Source organism: Pholcus phalangioides, unplaced genomic scaffold (assembly GCF_987345545.1).
Source record: "Pholcus phalangioides strain wild (caught in Gottingen) unplaced genomic scaffold, Ppha-v1.0 ptg000003l_1, whole genome shotgun sequence".
In the NCBI taxonomy this organism is placed as follows: domain Eukaryota; kingdom Metazoa; phylum Arthropoda; class Arachnida; order Araneae; family Pholcidae; genus Pholcus; species Pholcus phalangioides.
The window spans coordinates 27,292,836-27,313,784 of record NW_028301596.1 but is presented as its reverse complement, the minus strand read 5'-3'; the positions used below and the strand labels follow the sequence as shown (position 1 = coordinate 27,313,784).

The following is a 20,949-nucleotide window of genomic DNA, read 5'->3' as shown; positions in this document are numbered from 1 at the left end:
GCTTTCAATGATTTTTTAGTGCAAAATATTGATATCAGATGGCTTCAGGAGAGGGAAAACAGGTGACAAAGTTTTTATTTTAGTTATTAATTTTTTTAATTTTTTTTATTGAACAAACAGCACAATGGAGAAAACAGACAAAAAATTATAAATGAACACTTTTCAACCCAAAAGGATATGAATAACCTTCCAAGTGTCATACTAGTAAATTACTGTATATACTCGTGTATAAGCCGACTCGTATATAAGCCGATCCCCCACTTCAGGACCACCAAAACCGCAATAAATTGAAAACCTGTGTATAAGCAGACCCGAAAAAGTTCGTGCATTTCACAGAAAAATTCTTACATTTTCATGCAAAATGAAAAAATATCTTACGGAAATTTACAATAGAAAATGATTCAAACTTTTTAATCTGTTTCTTCTAAGTCTCCAAGATCATGGTAATCCATCAGATCATCATAGGGGGTGCAGCATCTTTGTTTTTTATCTTCAACGCCATTGCCACTTTCAAAGAGGATATCTTCAGTTCGGTCCATCACATTGCTAATGCAACACTTTTTCAAGGATCAGACGATAATTTCGGTTGAAACAGAATTAAACGCTTCATGTACCCATCTAGGCCAATGTCAAGTTTCTTCAAAGTATCACTTTATCTAGTTTCTTTATCATCGGAACTCATTCATTTGATCCTCAAATTCCTCAAATAGTCTTCGAGAGACTTTTTGATGCTCACATCTAAAGGCTGTACAATAAACGTTAGCCACCACCAATCAATGATGTTTTCGGTTTCTTTGCCTCGGCTTTGACATTATCAGTTCTGTTGGGGTTTGATCATATCCCATACCAATAATGCCAGTTTCTCGAACACTGCTACAAAAATGACTACTGATTGTTAGGGGTCAATATTTTCTCATCAAAACCTGACCCAAGTATAAGTCGACCCCCGCCCCCCCGCCCCCAATTGGGGAACAAATTTTTCCACAAAAAAACTCGGCTTATACACGAGTATATACGGTACATAGAAAAATTTTTGCCAACATACAAAGGTATATTCTACTACAATAGCTGCATGCATGTCACACCAAATATATTGCTTTCAAATGTTATACTACAGTCTGATGTTATACATTAGAAGTATTTTCCTACAGCAAACATATATACAAATTTTACTCCTTAAAATTTACAAATTCATTAACCATTGAATGAAACGAACCTCTCAGTATCTGTTATTTCGAGTATGCGATCTTTTATAGCCTTCTTAAACATATACTGCTGTCTAATAATATCACCAAATTCTCTACATATTCTTGGAGGAAAAAAACATGATTTTTTGAAAATTGTTTTTTTTAGGTAATGGTATATGATATAGATGTTGTGATCTCATAGTGCTTCTTTGTATATTCACTCTGGGGTACCAATGTGGATTCTTATACATGAATAGTAAAACTTTATGAAAATAAAGTTGACATATATTAAATTGGATTAATGATACTCTATAAATTTTCTGTTACTTATAAGAACTGTTGGTTTGTAGAACGTCACATCGAAAGCAGTCATAAAGATGATTTATAGTATAGATTTTATATGTCCCCCCCCCCAAACTTCTCTATTCCATATAAAATATGTGGAAACACACCTATGCAAAAAACACTTTTTCAACCTTTGGTATGAGATGAGAATCTTCAATTTATACATCATTGTTGTAATTGATCGTAATTTATTTACAGTTTGATCAGTATGATCTTTCCATTTGAGGTTAGCCAGAATAATAATTCCAAGATATTTGTAATGCAGTGCTCTTTCAATGTATCAGGGGTGGGAACTCTGCGCCAAAATTAACATCTTGCTCCAATAGTATATTTTCGTATTTTTCTACGCCAAATAGCGAATTTTGCTGCAGTATGCCGGGAAAATTCTTTTTCCTGCTTGTTGCGAAACGATTCTTTCCAAGGAGAAGACGTTTTATTCCACTGTACTTAAACTATTGCCTTATTTAAACTATCAGGCTTTCCATCGCGAAATCCCGATAATATCTGTGATCGTGCAACTGAAGGTGGTTTGCAATGGTGTTTCAGCTTTAAAGCGCAAATGTGAGTCAGTTTCCGTTTTCAAAAAAGTCGCTGCTGGAAGCAGCAGAAATTACTGTAGTCGATTGCTAATTCATCAAATCCCGATGTTTCGTGAAAAAAATTTCCATTCTGGAAGTAAAAATCAAATGTCCGCTGAATTAAAAATGCTAATTTAGAAACTGCCAAATAACGAGTGTAAGATCGCCAATCTCGCCAAATAATGAGTGCGGAATCGCAAACATAGTTTAGATTCTTCCGAAATTCTCTCCCATATTTCAACAATTTCTTTCCGAGTATAAAAATATTGAAAACTTATGGAAAAATTTTAGCCCATTTGAACTGCTTCTGTTCTAGACAGCAAATAGTGCCCTCAGTAAGCAAAAATCATCTGAAATAGACTGGTGGGAAATATTTTATCACAGCCGCTCTTTCAAACAAGGTGTCAAGAGCCTGAAACATCAAAAACAAAATACAAGCTGATAAAAAGATGTTTGATAACAAAAGGCAGTGCAGTTGTTTTATTTTGAAAAGGGGTGGGAGTCAGAGTTGGTAAAAAAAACGTTTTTTTTTTTTTAAAAAACCAAAAAACCGGGTTTTTTATGGTTTAAACCGGTTTTTTGTTTTAAATGGTACTAACATTTAAAAACAATGAAATTTCTGAAAAATCATTCAAACTTCCAATAATTAACTAAAATAAAATGTTTATTAATGTAATTAACACTATTCCCATGCTAATTAATCATTAAATATTTATTAAATTTTAACAAAAACCAACTTTTGCCATTTAATTATTTTTTGCTTAACTCAATGGATTACTGTGTGTTTGAAAATTCTTTTAATGTTATTATTAATCATATAATATATAAAGGGTTTTCTCCAGTTACTTTCAGTATACTTAATTACGTAGCTATTTTGCAAAAAGTAATAAAAATTAGGTGAATATAATGCATTTAATGAAGCATAAATAATGCAGATTAATTAACGATGATTTACGATATACAGGGTGATTATAACTAAGGTTCTGATTTCAAAACACTGTAAAAAAAGAGTGATTGTCAGAATGACTTGAAAATTGACATGAATATTCCTGAAAAAATGCAATTTTATTTGGTAAAGGGGAAAAAATACTTAAAAATGTAAAATTAATGACATCATCCAACATGTGGGAAATTTGCTCGCAGAATGGAAACGATAGCCAGTCATGGCAGAATGATACCTTAATTATAGCATTTCACGATTTTATAATTCATGGAAACATCACAAAAAACGAAGTAATTGAACAAATGACTACAACTTACTTAAGAAATGTTAAATATGTTGTCCACCGCGTGTTCTGGCTATGAGGTTGAAAGCACAAAAATTCTTGTTCAACAACGGAATCAGAGTATGCCATAGTCATAATGTGGATGTGCTTGCAATTCAGCTTTATTAAACCAAACGTGCCCCCCCCCCCCCGTTAATATTCCTAAGGAACTTCTAACATATAGGGGATGTGCTGGAGATTGCAATTCACCAAAAGTTTGCAATGTGACCACTGTTTATAACATTTTGAGGTACCCCCACAGCCAGAAGTTGCAAGGGTGAAGGTGCATCCTGTCAAAATGGGTCTACAGCAGCTGCTTTGCTGGTATTGCAATGTGCATCTTGATAGAAGTTCTATCCACACACTGATGCTGCGGAAGTGCCGAAATGATGTGGTTGCACAAAATAGATTTATACTGCTGGCCAAGTACAGCATCATCTACTTGCACATTTTGCACTTTTTTCTTTTGCGAAAGAAACTTCCATTGCTTCAGGAGTATCCATGCAAATTTTCAAGTCATTCTGATCAGTACTTATTGTATAGTTTTGGAATCAAATCTTAAATTATAATCACCCTGTATATAGCTGATTATTTTTCATAAATCTGTTACTACTATACAGTAGACCCTGGATTAACTGAGCTTAACAGTGTGTGTGTGAAAGTATAAAAAAACAACTATTGAATATTAAGACTGGGAGATATACAGTAGGAGATGTGCTACTTCTTATGGGAAAGAAAATGAAAATGTATGTGAGGTAATGTAACCACTGATACACTAGTCTTTGTCCTTTAAGGACAGCTGGTGTCTTTATTGGATTATAGGACCACCTGCCCCTAGCATGATGGTGTCACTACTGTAGCTGCTTCTTTGTGAAGGGAAAAAGAAACCCTGTGAGATAATACCATAGTTGCCAAGTCTCCCGAATTTTTCGGGAATCTCCCGAATTTTAGCTTCATTGCTCGACCTCCCGAAAAGTTCTTAAATCTCCCGAATTTTTACGAAAATCACAAAAATCCCTAATTGTCCCTAAACATTCCCTACTTCATTAAAAAAAAATCCCCGCTTATGAAAACAATCCCTAAGAAATTTCTTGTGGGGCACGAAGCCCTTTTTTTTTTCCTTTCGAAATGACGTCACACGTCGTAAATGGGGAAATTCCCTTTTTAATGAAGTTTTACAAACCCTCGGATGGTAACAAGAAAGTTGTTTGTCTTATCCTGCAGGGAAATTTCTTAGCAGCCAATAGTCCTGGATAATAATTGAAGATTATAGTGACGCGCATATGGTCAAAATTTCTTTTGTTGAAGTTACGTACGTGCGATATAACAAAGCATGAATACTGATAAGCAAAAACATATTGAATCAATTTTAAAGATACTTATTCCGATGAATTTCCTTTCATCAAACGTTCCAGAAGAGGGCCGACTTTTCCTTTTTGTACAAGTTGTGTTACGGACATAAACATCGGTCATGGAAAGACTGACATCATCACTCATGTGAAATGAAAAAAAAAAACCATCAAGCAAGTGTCACAAAAAATCAGTGTTCTTCAAAAATTGACGGTGTTTTCCATCATCTTCCGATGATTTTGGGGTCATTCGCGCAGAATGTTTGTTCACAGCGTTTCTGATTGAACACAATATTTATTTTTACATCACTGAAGTTTTGGCCTCCAATTTCACTTGTTTTTTGCGTAGGAATTTTATTTCCAAGGGTTTAACTTCCATGTGTGTAAAATCCCTATTTTAATTTGACTTCAGTTTTTGAGTAGGGATTTTATTCCCTACGCTTTAATTTTTATGTTTGGAAAATCCCTATTTTATTTGGAAAAATCCCTATTGTATTTATTAGGGAGTGGTTTTAGCATAAAATACGGGTTCGCGCGAAAATCTCCCGAATTTTAATTTTCAAAAGTTGGCAGCTATGTAATACACCACTACATTTAGATGTGTGATGCAATCGTCATTCACGAATTTGCTAAAGATATATAGAGCATCAGAATGTAGCCAAAGGTTAGAAAATGTTGTAAGAATGAGAAATTATGTCTTTTATATATAACTTTAAATGACTGAGATACTTCATATGAAAAATATATATGTATATTCTGGCCACGTTTATGAGACTTTTTAAAAAAAACACTTATAAAATCTTATGTCATTTAAAGATATACCATCAGAATGTACCCCAAGGATATAAAATGTGGTAAAAATTAAATATTTTGGCTAATAATGAACCAATATCATATTTTTCAAGGAAAAAAATTATATTTAGGCAACTTTTATTTGATTTTTAAAAAAAAACCACTTGGTTTAAACCAAACAACCCTGGTGGGACTTAACGAAAATATTCTTGTTAATTTCGCTGCTCCAATTTATAAATATCTGCTCGGAATCTTATATTTTACTGCTCCAAATCCTGAATTTTGCTGCTCCAGAGCTGCTCCGAAATGGACTTTGTCACTTCCCACCCCTGATGTATGAACAGTTACATATAGTATTAGAAGGGAAGGCATTACATTCATGAAATTTCATTACATCTGTCTGTGTATTTTAGTTTAAGTTGAAAAGAACCCATTTAATTTTGTTAGCATTTATCCTGAGTCAAATATTTTGAATTCTTTTATTTATTGTATAGATATCTTTTTCCAAATTTTTTATCAGTTTTCCAGTTGTTTGAGTGCAGAACTGTATCATCTGCAAATGAGACAAGTTGACCGGAAACATTGATAGTATGAATTTCATTAATGTAAATAGAAAAAGTATTGGCCTCAAAACAGATCCCTGAGGTATGCCTGTATCTATTGCCCTTACGCGACTTATCGCATTGCCTACTTTAATGGTCTGCCTTCAGTTATAAAAGATCTGAACCGATCGAGCGGGAGCCCTCTTATTCCAATATTTTTTATATAGTTTTTCCAATCAGATATCCCAGTTTACAGTATCAAATGCTTTACTGATATATATAAATACAGCTTCTACTTTTTTGTTTTTATTTAATTTATATGTAATCCATTAATTTAATCTCATAGCTATTTCAGTATTCCTTCTTTTCCTGAAGCCAAATCGATGATGTGTAAGTAATTATAATACTATTAAGTTGTTGTTTACCCATTTCTCTAATAATTTCGACATCATAGGTATAATCAAAATTAGTATGTAATTGTTCATGTCATTTACATACCTTTGTTACCTTTCTTGTATATAGGCGTAAGAATAGACTTTTTGAGTTCATTATAAAATATTCCTTTATCTAGAGATTTATTAATTAAATGGGTTATTAGTGATGGGTAGAGACAATAGATAATCTTAATCATTCTTGGTGTCAGACCATCACTTCCTGCCGGCAGTGACTTTCTGGCATTCAGCACTCTTTCTGGTCCACCAGCAGACTCCCTGAACTATTTTAGTTGCGACCCTGGGTGTGACCACCATGTGCACACATGTTATCAATAAAAATACAGTCTATCTCTGCTAAACATTCCATACACAGAATCCAATCCAAACCCACAATACATGCGTAAAATAAGTAAAATATGTAACAGATCTGCAATTGAATATCTGGGCAACAAGTTGCCCAGAACATATTATATTCTGGCAGGCTCTTGCAATGTTCATTCAGAAGCGAAAGGGTGAACTCTGATTCCAACCGATCCACAGCACATCCGCCTAGAGCATTACGGAACATTCTACTTGAAAGCAGGACGTATGGTCTCTGGTAAATTAAAGAATTTTGCTCCATTATTATTATTATTTTGCAAAAAAAACACACTTCAAGCAACACCAATTATTTTTTATTTCCGGCATCCCTGGTTTTATGGAAAAGAATGATTTAGAAATTGAGTTCTGTTATGTCAGATATTTGTTTGAATTTGTATTTCGGAATAGAAAGTGTAATAGTAAACATAAGTTTTACAGATATTGAATCTGTAGTAATTTTTTTGGATATTTAATGGATGATGAATATATAGTGCTGCCCACATGATGGCGCTGGCGTATCTTCCCAGCTTTTATAATTATCAGTCTATTTTCTGCTGGTGGCATCACAACAGAAATCAGGAGTCAAAGGTATCTGGCTCGGTTGTTGATGTTGTCCTACTTACCGACGCGCGTGTCTGTGTATCACCATGCACGGGCCACATTTTCCTCTACCAGCATTCCCGTTTGTATTGTGCAAATATTATTCATTGTAAATAAAGTGTAATTATATTAACGAAATCATTTCATAGATCAACTAAAGATTGGCGACATCGGACGTGAAGCAAAAGAAACCACCATGGCAGAGGTGAGTGCCGTAGTTATACCGCCATTCAACGTGCGTGATGTATCGTTATGGTTCGTGATGTGTGAAAGCACTTTTGAGTTAGCCGCTCCGAAACTGATAACAGAGTCAAAAACGAAATACAACTACATCGTTGCAAATCTTCCTCCAGATAACGCATCTCTAGTACGAGACATTCTCATGAACCCGCCAACTTCGGAGCCATACGAAAAACTAAAGCACGAACTAGTCACACATTGTAGCGAATCCTCGTCTACACAGCTTAGGAAACTTCTCGCTTGTGAACCATTAGGAGATCTGAAACCGTCTGACATTCTTCGTGAATTAAAACGAAGAGCGGAATCTCTCAGCGTTTCGGACAAACTATTGACAGAACTCTTCCTGCAACAACTGCCCAAATCTACTCGATCTATACTCGCTGTCGTGAGCCCACTAACCCTTGACAAAACGGCAGAGCTGGCCAACAGAATCCAAGAAGCAAGCCCACCTCATGTAGGCACACGCACAACTACAAGGAGAGATTGCCCAACCATGCGCGAGATGAAAACAGTTTTGCGTGTGCGTTCCTGTAGTGTTTTGCGCTCGTGTTTCTCCCGTTCAAAGAGATCAACATCACCACCTACGTTGCCGGATAGGCAATTTTGTTGGTACCATAAGACATTCGGCAATCAAGCCAGAAGGTGCACTTCACCATGCAGGTTTACAAAAAACGACGAAGGCGGAGAGTAGTTGCGACATGCTCCCTGCCAACGACATCTCGTCGCTTATTTCTAGTCGATCGAAGCACCAACATTTCATTCCTTGTAGACACTGGATCTGAGGTTTCAATACTTCCAGCATGCAGCACTGACAAACGTCAACCACTTCTCCAACTTTCCGCTGCAAATTCGTCTCCAATAAACGTCTATGGTGAGCGAACAGTCACTTTAGATTTTCATCTCAGCAGAGTCTTCCTCTTGGCCGCGGTACTGAAACCGATTCTTGGAGCCGATTTCTTGTACAACTTCAATTTGCTTCCGGACTTACGACGACGATGTCTCCTCGACATGAGGACAAAACTCACTTCAAACTGTCAACTAAAGAAGTCAGAAGTGCATTCAATCAAACTTTTTGACGGTGACGCAACTTATCAAAGCCTGCTCAGCAAATCTTCGCTGAACTCCAAACTGTGCTGTGAGCATATCATCGAGACAACAGGTAGACCAATTTTTGCTAAAGCTCGCCGTCTCTCTCCAGAAAAGTTATCTTGCGCCAAAAAGCAATTTCTGGACATGCAAAAACAAGGATTATGTCGGCCATCAAACAGTGCATGGGCCAGTCCAATTCATATGGTCAAGAAACCTAATGGTGCGTGGCGTATCTGCGGTGATTACCGTCAGCTAAATAAGATCACCACACCAGACAGATATCCCATTCCTCATATCCATGACCTAACCCACATGCTTCATGGGACTGCAATCTACTCGACCATCGACCTCGTCTCGGTGTATCAACAAATTCCAGTGGCAGAAGCTGACGTGCCCAAGACTGCCGTCATCATGCCTTTCGGGGTTTATGAATTTCCTTTCATGCCCTACGGACTTTGCAATGCCGCCCAGACATTCCAGAGGTACATCGACCAAGTGTTGGCTGGTCTCAGTTTTTCAGCGGGATACATAGATCACATCCTCATCGCATCAGCGAACTCTGAACAGCATAAACAGCACCTGGACTTAGTTTTCAAACGACTGGCCGAACATGGTCTAAAGATCAACTCTCTGAAATATAAATTCTTCCAAGATGAAGTCACATTTCTCAGACACAGGATATCATCAAAAGGAATTTCTCCTCTTCATGATAAAGTGAAAGCGATAAAAGATTTTCCAAGGCCGGCAACCATCCAAGAACTTCGACGTTTTCTAGGAATGTTGAATTTTTATCGGAGATTCCTTCCTGGGTTAGCAGAAACACAAGCTCTACTATGTTTACATCTTCAAAAAAAAGCCAAAAGCAACGCGAAGATCGAGTGGACGGAAACATCAAATCAAGCTTTCGTAGATTGCAAGAAAAAACTCATTTCTGCAACCCTTCTTGCTTTTCCACACCCATCAGCCGAACTCTCTATCATGGTAAACGCATCCAACACAGCAATCGGTGCTTGCCTACAACAGCTTGTCAACTCGCACTGGCAACCTCTCGCTTTTTACTCCAGGAAGCTTATCAAAGCTGAGATGAATTATAGCGCTTACGACAGAGAACTATTAGCAGCGTATGTGGCAGTGAAGCAGTTTCAACACATGATCGAAGAAAAACATTTCATCTGCTACACCGACCATGAACCCTTGACGTTTGCATTTCGTCAAAAGCCTCACAAGACATCTCCCAGACAAACATGACATCTTGACTTCATCGGACAGCATACCACCGACCTACGACACGTATCAGGCGTACAGAACCTAATCTCTGATGCTCTTTCTAGAATACAAGCCATTGTATGCCCTCCATCAATAGACTATTCCAAGATTGCAGAAGCTCAAGCGACCGACAGCGAACTTGACTCTCTCAAGCATTCCTCCTCATTAAAACTCAACATCTGCAATTTAGTTGGTATAGACAAACCACTCTGGTGTGACATATCCTGCAATTGAGTACGTCCATATATATACCGAATACTCTTCGAAGACACGTTTTCGATGTTCTTCACAATCTATGTCACCCAGGCATCAAAGCCACTACACGTCTTGTCTACGATCGCTTTGTATGGCCTTCAATTCGGAAAGACTGCACCACCTGGACTCGATGTTGTGTGCCTTGCCAAAAGTCAAAGCTGCACAAACATACTGTTTCCGCTCCAGGAAAAATAGAAATGCCAGACGCTTGTTTCAAGCACGTTCACATCGATATCATTGGTCCACTTCCGTCATCCCAAGATTACACATATTGTCTCACTTGCATCGATCGATGAAGCCGTTGAATCGAAGTTCTACCGATGAAGGACATGACAGCAGCCACTGTTGCTTGAACATTCTATTCTGGTTGGATCAGTCGTTTCGGAACCCCAGAGAAAATAACAACAGACCAAGGTCGACAGTTCGAAAGCTTCATCTTTCACGAACTCACCAAACTCCTTGGCATTCAGCACATCAGGACGACACCTTACCATCCTCAAGCTAACGGGATGATAGAAAGAGTTCATCGACAACTGAAAGCAGCTCTGATAGCTAGGTGAAACATGAACTTGGTGAACACACTTCCAACAGTCCTGTTAGGGCTACGTTCCTGCTACAAAGAAGACCTCAAAGCCACACCAGCACAACTCGTATACGGCACAGAGCTCAGATTGCCTGGCGATCTGATCACCAACAGTAGTAACAACATACTGTGCCCCACAGAATTTGCCTCCATTCTAAGGGACCAGATGCAGCAGCTACAGCCAACTCCTGCAACAGCGCATGGTGAAGCGCACGACTGTACATACATTCGGAACTGAAGAACACCACCCACGTCTTCCTGTGGTCAGACACATTGAAACGATCACTCGTCCCCACTTACAACGGACCATACAAAGTATACAATCTCATAAAAGGAAAGCCTTCCACGGTATCGGTCGACAGGTTAAAACCTGCCTTTCTGCTCACCGGCAGTGTGCCTCAGCCAACCAACAAAAACACAGATGTATCCGTGCCAAAAACTTCCTCCGTCGTTCCGAAAAGCATCTTAAAAAAACAACGACCTGCAAAAATATTTGGAAAAACCGTCTACGTTCATCGAAACACGTGACTTTTAAACTTTAATTCTCTCTCTTTTGTCCTCGTCCTTCGGACTGCGAGGGGGGTACTGTAGTGCTGCCCACGCGATGGCGTATCTTCCCAGCTTGTATAATTATCAGTCTATTTTCTGCTGGTGGCATCACAACAGAAATCGGGAGTCAAAGGCGTCTGGCTCGGTTGTTGTTGTCCTACTCACCGACGCGCGTGTCTGTGTCTCACCATGCACGGGCCACATTTTCCTCTACCAGCATTCCCGTTTGTATTGTGTAAACATTATTCATTGTAAAAAAGTGTAATTATATAAATGAAATCATTTCATAGATCAACTAAAAATACATGTGATTATATATTCATACTTTTTGTTATTGTTTTGTGTAGTATTTGGATATTGCAGATATAATCTCCCCTCTGTCATACACAAATTCCCTATTGAACAGTGGAGAGAATCCATACATTTTAAATAGTTGTTAAAAAATTTTCTGATACAATATTTCGGAGGTTATGCATTCTAATATTGGTGTATTTTATTCTATTGTTGATAATTTTATAAGATTTTTCCATTTCAAATCTTTACTGAATGTTATTCCTAAATACTTGAAGGTTGCAGTTTTTTATATTTGAGGGCAATGTTCATCCATACAATTTTAGGTGCAGGGACGCCGAAAGTCAGAAGTGATTGGTGTTGCTCAAAGTATGTGAGTCATTTCTCTGTACAGGCCATAATATTTACATATATTTTTGCCTGACCATACATCCCTTTTTTGAAGTAGAGGGTCCTGTTTTTCGAATCTATTTGATTTTAACGAGGACCCGTTCTTCAACATACTTTTGTAGTAGTGGTAAGATTTTTACTACAGTAAAATGTAACAAACCTATGCAGGAGGTGGTATAGGGGTCCCGTGTCTGCCCCAAGACAAGTGCCGTCTTGATGCATGGACCCACCTGGGCACGGCCCAGGGGCCTCAAGAGAACGCAGATTTCACAAAAATGAGAACCAGTTAAAGTTTTTGAGAATTTGCCAGGCGAGATCTCAGAAAAATCGATTAGCCCTGGGACCCATGATACTCTAAAGACGACCCTGTCCAAGAGACAATCAAAAATTAAAATTATTTTTTTGAATAAATTAAAATATTGAAAGAAAATACCTTTTTAAGTGTGCTATATTTTTCAATTTCTGTTAATTTAAAATGTTTTTTGAAGGTAATGAATTCAAAATGTCTCTGGGACAGATGCCCGGAGTGCCCCCTCATAATATTCACATAAAACTAGAATTCTATTATAAACCGATAAAGTGGTGGAAAATGGGTTTAATTATCAATCAATGATGGTTTTGATCATTAATTCTTTAAAACAATGCTAATGCGTATTCTGAAATCGAATAGTTCTATCGTATGTATTTTATAGTTTTTAATCTATAATTTTGGATTGGATTGTTGATGATTTAGTTGAATTCGTGTTTCAAGTTCTCCAATAATTTAAATTGACAACCATCACCACACGGTAATGTTGCGGGTCATTTGAGTACAGTGTTTCAGAATAATGGGGAAGCCTACATTTAAAACAGAAAGTGATGCAAGTACATAATGCAGGGGTTCTCGAACTGTGTGCCATGGCATCCTGCAAAGGTTTTCCGAAGAGACTGTTAATTTACTCTGGGGAGCTGCGGATAAGCGTTGATTAGGAAAAGAGGTGCTGCGGGTGGAAAAAGTTTGAGAGTCCCTTACATATAAGTGTATAAGACGCATTCCCTGGAACATTCCCAGATTACTTAAGCGATCTGTGGCATAATTAGGTATCATTTGCACAGTTCCAGAGCACTTAAGCAGCCCGGACACATTTCCTGAGTACTTGAAGGATCCGTGAACCATTTAGAGATCGCTGAAGAGGCTCTGTAAGGAATTTATCATTAGGAAGAATGTTAGTGCAGGCGCCCACAATCTATCCAAAGGTTTTTCGTTTTTGACGGACCAAGTAAGATGCAAATAATATTTTATATTTTCATAAAGGGTGGTTGGTGACGTAAGCATCATCCAAAACCCCCCTCCCCCCCTTGTCAGCAAATCGGAACTCTCCCACCATCTATGCTAACGTAATACTTGAATGACAGCTTACCTAAGGGGCCTGGTGCGTCTCAATAGTTTCGGACACTAAAAATATTTGCCTGATTTTATATATCTGGGGGTTGGAATGGCAAGAGCGTAGTGAGGGGGAACTTGAGGGTCTGGTCCCTTCTCGAAATGTGAAAAATGACCGAAAAAAGGGAAAAAGATGGCCAAATTTATTGTTCTATCACTTTGGTCCCCCCCCCCCCTGAAATGAAAGTGGTCCCCCGAACGAAATTTCTGGCTACGCCCCTGATGATTCAGTATCCATTATTTCAAAATATACAAGAATGCTGTGAAATATCCATACAGAAAATGTTAAATACACAATTCAATAGATTAACACAAAAACTGGCAAAAATTCAGCACTGAAGGTAATTTTAAACTAATGAGAGAAAATAAAATCCTGAAATTGATAAAAAATTTCGGACTTGATGAATCAAAAATAATTGAAAGAAATAATTCCTGCACCACACGCAATAAAAATTCAGGATTTACGGAGGGAAGAAATTTCAGAATTGTTGAAAGAAATGATTTCAGAATTGTTGAAAGAAATGATTCCAGAATTGATGAAATTTCAGAATTAATGCAAGAAGTAATTTCAGAATTCATGAAAGCCTCCAATAGTTTACCGTGAGTGCAGGGGCCCACAAAGTACAGTGTGCAGTGTGACAGCTCCTGTCGCACATTCCTAAGAGCGGCTCTCACTCTCACAGCGTTAATCACTTTTCCTCATTTCTCTTTGACAGCCTCAACCGTTTGTCAGTAAATATTTGTTGTTTAAATTTTGTTGACCGGGCTATGCCCTCACATCCCGTCGGCTGGGATTTCTGGCGGCCCGAAGCAGAGGCGGATTTAAGGACGGGCACACCAGGCGCACACCCTGGGCCATGTAAAACCCAAACATTACACTTTTTTCTAATTTAAGGGGTCCATTATTTACTTTTGCATCCAGGGCCTCAACTGGCTTTAATCTGCATCTGCCCCCCAAGGAAAACTTTTCATGGGCTCTTGTGTAGTGAATTTACAGCTTGAAAAAACCCCAAAAAATTTATGGTAATTGTCGCAGGCCCCAAAAAGCTGTTCCCATGTTGGCTACGCTTGTGGGGTCAAATGCCAAACTTGACCATACGGATATCGGGCTTCTACATCTGCACAATAATTTTACGGAATTTAAGACTTGAACTTGAAAGTTATTGGCAACATTCCCAGTTGACAGCGGTTTTTCTGCAGTTAATTACACAAAAGAAAGAAAAAAAATATTTAGATAAAAGCAAACTTACGTGGGGTAGAAGTCTAGTTCATCAATGTGTCACTACGAAATCCTTTGAACTTTGAAAAAAAACAAATCTTAAGCATTTTTTTTTTTTGCTCACATAGGAGTGTTTCATTATTCCAATATAACAAATTTTTGATTACTACTATCTGACATGAATAGTTCAATCTTACACGAACTACGAGGAATGGTTCGATTCTCTACATTCAGCTGGTCATCCAACAGACATTGAGCGGGGAAAAAAATTACAGTCCAGCCAGTGCCACAACTAGGGGGAGAGCAGACGGGTTGCTTGCCCCGCACGCTAGACCCCGAGGGGGGTGCAAATTTCATTCTGAAATTTCACCTTCAACATTACAAGGAGGCGTCAAAATGTGTGCTTGCCCCGGATGACCAAGCATCTAGTTGTGGCCCTGAGTTCAGCATAGGAATCCGTATTGCTGTATAGCAGAAACGATCCCCCCCCCCCCCATGCGGTAGGTATACTGTATATCTATTCAAGAAAACAGCCAGGGAATTTTAGCCACACACTAAATGCATGCTATCAGCGGCTCTCTTTTCGCTGAGTGAAAAAAGACAGACAGCTTCAATATTGTTAATTGAACGCATTTGTTGAATGGGTCTGCAAAACAATTTTTTCCTCTCTTTATAGAAATATTTGTTTCTGAGGAAAAAAAGAAGCTTATTCCCCTTTGAAGTTATGCAGCTTGGCGAGTAGCACAGATGTTTCTCCAAGGAACGTGGGATACTGATTTTTCTCATGGCATTATTTCTTCAGGTCATTTTCTGTGGTGCTGACAATGGCAAACCGTGAACACGCAAACAACAGGGTCATCTGGTTGTCAACAGAGAGCCCTAAAGCAGTAGGATATTTTTGGGGAAGAGAGACGAAAAGTATGGAAAAACATTCCCCACCCCTGCTGTATTGTTTGGGTCTCATGAAGACAGATACTCAAAAATATGAAAATGAGAAAAAAAAATACTAGTTTCGAGGGGGAGGGAAGGACCAGAGACATGTTTCCCTTCCTTTGGGCCTTGCAACAAAACGAAGGATTTCCAGTGCGATAAGGGGAAGAGAGAGGGGGGGGGCCTCTCTCCTCCAAATTCTTATAATTTACAAATGCGGCTGTAAGCCTTTGTTCTGGGAGGGTTTTTCATCTTTCCCCTTGTAAATGATTTTTAGACTGAAAAATTAGAATATGTACCACATAATAGTGAAATGAACCAATTAGTTATTCATGGAAATGCTTGAAAAATGAAAGGGTAATGAATATATTCTCGCGGCCCGGTGCGATTGATGTCACGGTGCGGTTGAGAAACAGTTTTAGACGATAAGTTCATGGTAATAATTAAAACCTTGTGTATATTTTATTTTTATTTTGAATTCATTTATGTATTTTTTTTTCCTTCACAAATTCTCCCTCACACTGCCAGAAGTCGTGAAAAATTAGGAAACAAACGTCGAACCATTTCTCCTTCCTCTTTGAATCTCAATATACAGCATCTCATTTTACTAGGATGTTTTTTTAATTACATGTTTCTGTGTCTGAATTTTAATTTTGATAATAGCACTGAAATAAACAATTCTGTAGTCTGATTTTTTCTTTTTGCTGTATAAACTGCAGATAACAAAGCCATGCCATTATTGCATTTATTTTATTTATTATTTTTTTTTTTAATTTGACAATACACAAATATACATATGAAATTGAGCGCGCACGCAAATAATAAAGACATCTGTGTGGCTCCAAGGGACAATTGTCCTTCCAGGAAGCCTATAAGATTTATATCTTCTCTATTTACACAAGTAAAATAAGAGAGAAAAATAATAATAATTAAATACGAAATAAAAAAGAAAAGTAATAGTGAAAGTAATACAATGAGTGATGCACACACACACACACACACACACACACACACACATACATATATATATATATATATATATATATATTTCTCTTCCTTTGAATATTTCTATTTGTTCAGCCGCGAATTTGAACCAAAGTACATTACAATGTTATTAAGTTTTCTATTTGCATAAAGACAAAGCAATGATATAAAATTTATCAGAGAAAAAATATGAAATAGACGATTGTAATTTCACAATTGCGAAGGTTTCGCAAAAAGTTCAAGAATTATATATATTGTAGGTGATTCAGTGTGCAAGACATAATTTATGTGATAGTGTCTAGATATGCTATTAGCAGGACATGTGAAAATGGAATAGAGCAATCAAAACATTTCATAGTGTACTAAGAAAATATCACTTTCATTATTTCAGACATTTTTACATATTGATATATTTCATACTTTTTCTTAATGTTGTTAGTTGTTTGATACTCCTATTGGAAAAAATTCATTATTTTAGGTGCATTGAAAGAGAAACTTTTCTGGAAGAGATGTTTTTTAATTTTTGGTATTTGATATTCGTTTTTAAGTCTTACCGAGGTTTTATTTGTTTTTCTCTGTAACCATTCGTTGTTTCTTGTTAAGAAGTTAATCATTCTGTAAATATATAGCTGTCTGATGTTAAAAGTATGGCTATTTATATTATTGTTTTCACGATATGTGTATCCATTATCATACTTCTTATTTTATTATATATGTTGCTTAGTTTTTCAATGTTAGTTTGGTATGCACCTCCCCAAGCACATAGGTTATTATAGAGAAAACCCAAGCATAGAAAATATCTTTTAGGACGTCCACTTCTATTAGGGCCCTTTCACACGGAGCGGATGCGGGTCCGGAAGAAGTTTTAACAATTGGAATATACTGCGCCTTTCAGACGAGCCGAAAAATCTCCGCACCTAGGAAATGTTCATGCGGGTCCGGACGTCGTCCGCATGTGTCAAAACCTAAGTGCGGGCTCCGCATCCGCACATAGAAGTTTTGACAATAGGTTTATTCGGGGCTATTCAGACGATGCGGATGCGGAGCGAATTCGTCCGCATCTTTGGGTACTTTTTGAAGGTGATTTTTCACGGAATTTTTTTTAATTATTTGCCATAATGATAAAATGACCATCATAAAACACCATATGATGGTCCCTGCTCATTAATATAATGTACCTACATACGTCTATCCCTTTGTTTCGTTCTGAGATTGAGATATAGCAACTTTAACTGCCTTTTGTCCATACTTTACAATTTTATACAATAAAACCTGCCAACAACGGCCACTGACGGAACAAAAATGATAAGCCGTTCTGTGCATTACGAATATTTAATTGACTACATACTTTAATAACTTTTAAATTTAATTTAAAAATTTTAATTTTTTTCTTTTTAAATTTTTTAAATTATTTAAAAAATATCTGAAATATTATTTTAAATATTTGTTATTTTTTTAAATTTTTAATCTAATTTTTTTAAATTTTAAAAAAAATACTTTTATTAAACAACGTTATCCCCGTACGACGTTCACTCAGGGCCGGATTAAGTCGTTTGAAGACCCTAGCACTTGAATATTTTTGGTGGTTCCCCCGATACCTACAAGTTTATTTTACACGATATTCAGTCTATAAACTTGAAAAAATGAAATTTTATATTTCAGAAATGACTAATCTAAGGATGGGATTTCACTATAAAAGGTTTATGAAAGTTATTTTATAAAACTTGAAAAAAGCAACTAATAAATTTATCGGTTGCATTTGCTCTAATGCAACTGATAAATTTATTAGTTGCTTTTTTTTAAATAATTGTTATAAAATTTTTATAGTGTAATCCGGCCGGGATTATACTATAAAGTTTTATAAAAGAACTTTTATGAAAGTTGAAAAATTCAACCAATAGGCGCATCGGTTGCATTCCAGAAAATGCAACCGGTGCACACGCACACACATTTTGCATTCAAAAAATTCAACCAATAAGATAATATTGGTTGAATTTTTCACGTTTTATCAAAGAGCTTTTACAAAACTTTTATAGTGTAATCCCGGCCTAAGGCTGGTATTACACTATAAAACTTGAAAAATGTAATCAATAAACACATCTGTTACATTCGAACGAACTTAACTGATCGGCCTATCGGTTGCATTTTTCAAGTTTTATAAACTAACTTTTATAAAACTTTTATACTGTAATCCCGGCCTAAGACAGAATTGTGATGTGAATATTTCTAAGCACAGACATTTTGAACGTCCCCACCCCTCCCCTTTTTTTCTACTTGCAAATTCTTTGATATCTCCTGAATTTTTTTTTTAGGAACATATTAGTTTCGGATGTTTTTGGATTGGATTTTTCGAACATTGGATGTGTTTTTGGAATTTTTCTTTCATATTTTTCCGGAAAGACAGATTTGTTTTCAAAATCTTTTGAAAATATTTTAAGACATTTTCTCCCATCGACTACTTGTGAGGATCGGAATGAAGATATCTTTATTCCCATATTCTATGTGGCTCTAGACTAAACCACCAAAGAATACCTCTAGGCTGCCTATAGGCACTGAATCAGGGGTGAAGGAGAAAAACAGTTACAAAAATTGCGAAAAAATAGTTTTTATGCACGAATTTCAACCTAAAGATGCGGGCGAAACACCCGCATCTTCAGTGCTCGTGTGAAAGGGTATGCGGACCCGCTTCCGCATCCGCATCCGCTCCGTGTGAAAGGGGCCTTAGGTACTTCAATCTATATATCAGAACTGTGTGTAATCTAAGTTTTTTGACAAGTTTGTTACAATGAACACTCCATTTTAGGTCATCTTGAATGATTATTCCTAGATATTCATACTCGTAAACTCTTTCTATGAGTTCACAATTACAGTTATGTTGTTCCTGTGGGTGACAGCTATGGATTTTAACGGGAATTTCAGTGTCATGATGAATGTGTGGGAGGGTATTGCCGATGATGTGGAAAAAAGAGATGAGCGACTCGCGAACGTATTAAACATTTTAATCCATAATTAAACACGACATCACAATTATTAAGGAAAAGAAATATACACGGAGAAAATTGAGAACTAACTATACATGTCGAAAATCCAGAGCGAACTCACTGGGAACGCCTCAGCCTCGTGGCTGTAACATAGAAATTACTCGCTCGATTATACAGGCAAAATTGGCTCACCGGGCCAAAACATGCTTTTTACAAAAATTATAATAATAATCCCCACAGTACTCCCCCCTGAGACCGTAAGTCGGTCAGACTGGAGGAATTCGAAACCTTACAGTTCGTCCAGAACGAGTTGTGATAGTTCGTGGAGGATCAGTTCGCTGATGTATACATAGCAATTGAGACCACGAACGACTTCGTCAATGAATCGCTGGAATGTCTGGCCTGCATTTCTCAAACCAAAAGTCATGCGAGTGTATTCAAAAAGTCCTATCGGAGTTATGACAGCTGTTTTTTGTATATCTTCCTCATTAACTGGAATTTGGTTGTAAGCTCTCACGAGATCCAATTTGGAGAAAAAAATTTTACCATTCAACTCCATGCCAACATCTTGGATGAGTGGCAGTGGGTATCGGTCCGGGATTGTGACGGCGTTGAGCCTACGAAAGTCTCCATAGACACGCCAGGATCCATCTTTCTTCGGAACGAGATGAATGGGACTCGCCCAAGGACTTGAGGACGGGCGAACTATACCCTGAGCCAAGAGCATCTGAAATTCTTGTCGTACCGCGTCCAACTTCTCTGGGCTAAGACGTCTGGCTTTTGAAGCTACAGGTGGAGCATCAGTGAGAATACAGTGTGTTGTTGAATGATCAATAGGAACTTGATTGAGGGCAGTCTGCGTAATGTTTTGGAATTCGGACAGTAGCTGATGGTACTGGGAAGTACCAAAAATGGTCTTCAAACCAGGAGGCTGACCGGGCAAAACATTACCTCGTGCGTTAAGAGATGTCAATTGATCAATGAGTCGACGGTTCTTGATATCAACCAATAACTCAAATCGCTGCATAAAATCAGCTCCCAAGATAGGGCCGGAGACATTGCCGATGACAAATGACCAAGGAAAGTCTCTGCGTAAACCCAAGTCGAGCACTAAATGTTTATTGCCATATGTATTAATAGCGGTTCCATTGGCAGCTTATGAAATGAAGTTTTCGTCCACAACTGGTTTGCGATCACGTATGTGACTCACGGGAAAGACGGAATATGCCGCGCCTGAATTGGTCAGAAAACGCAACCCAGTGTTGCGATCTGGAATGAATAAGCGGCAGTTGAGTCG

General features: G+C 37.5%; 1 protein-coding gene across 2 annotated transcripts in view; it reads left to right on the top strand.

The window, feature by feature from the left end:
• Positions 1-20,949, top strand: part of Sos (Son of sevenless guanine nucleotide exchange factor) — a 530,159-nt gene that overhangs the window by 443,595 nt on the left and 65,615 nt on the right. The window lies entirely within an intron of this gene.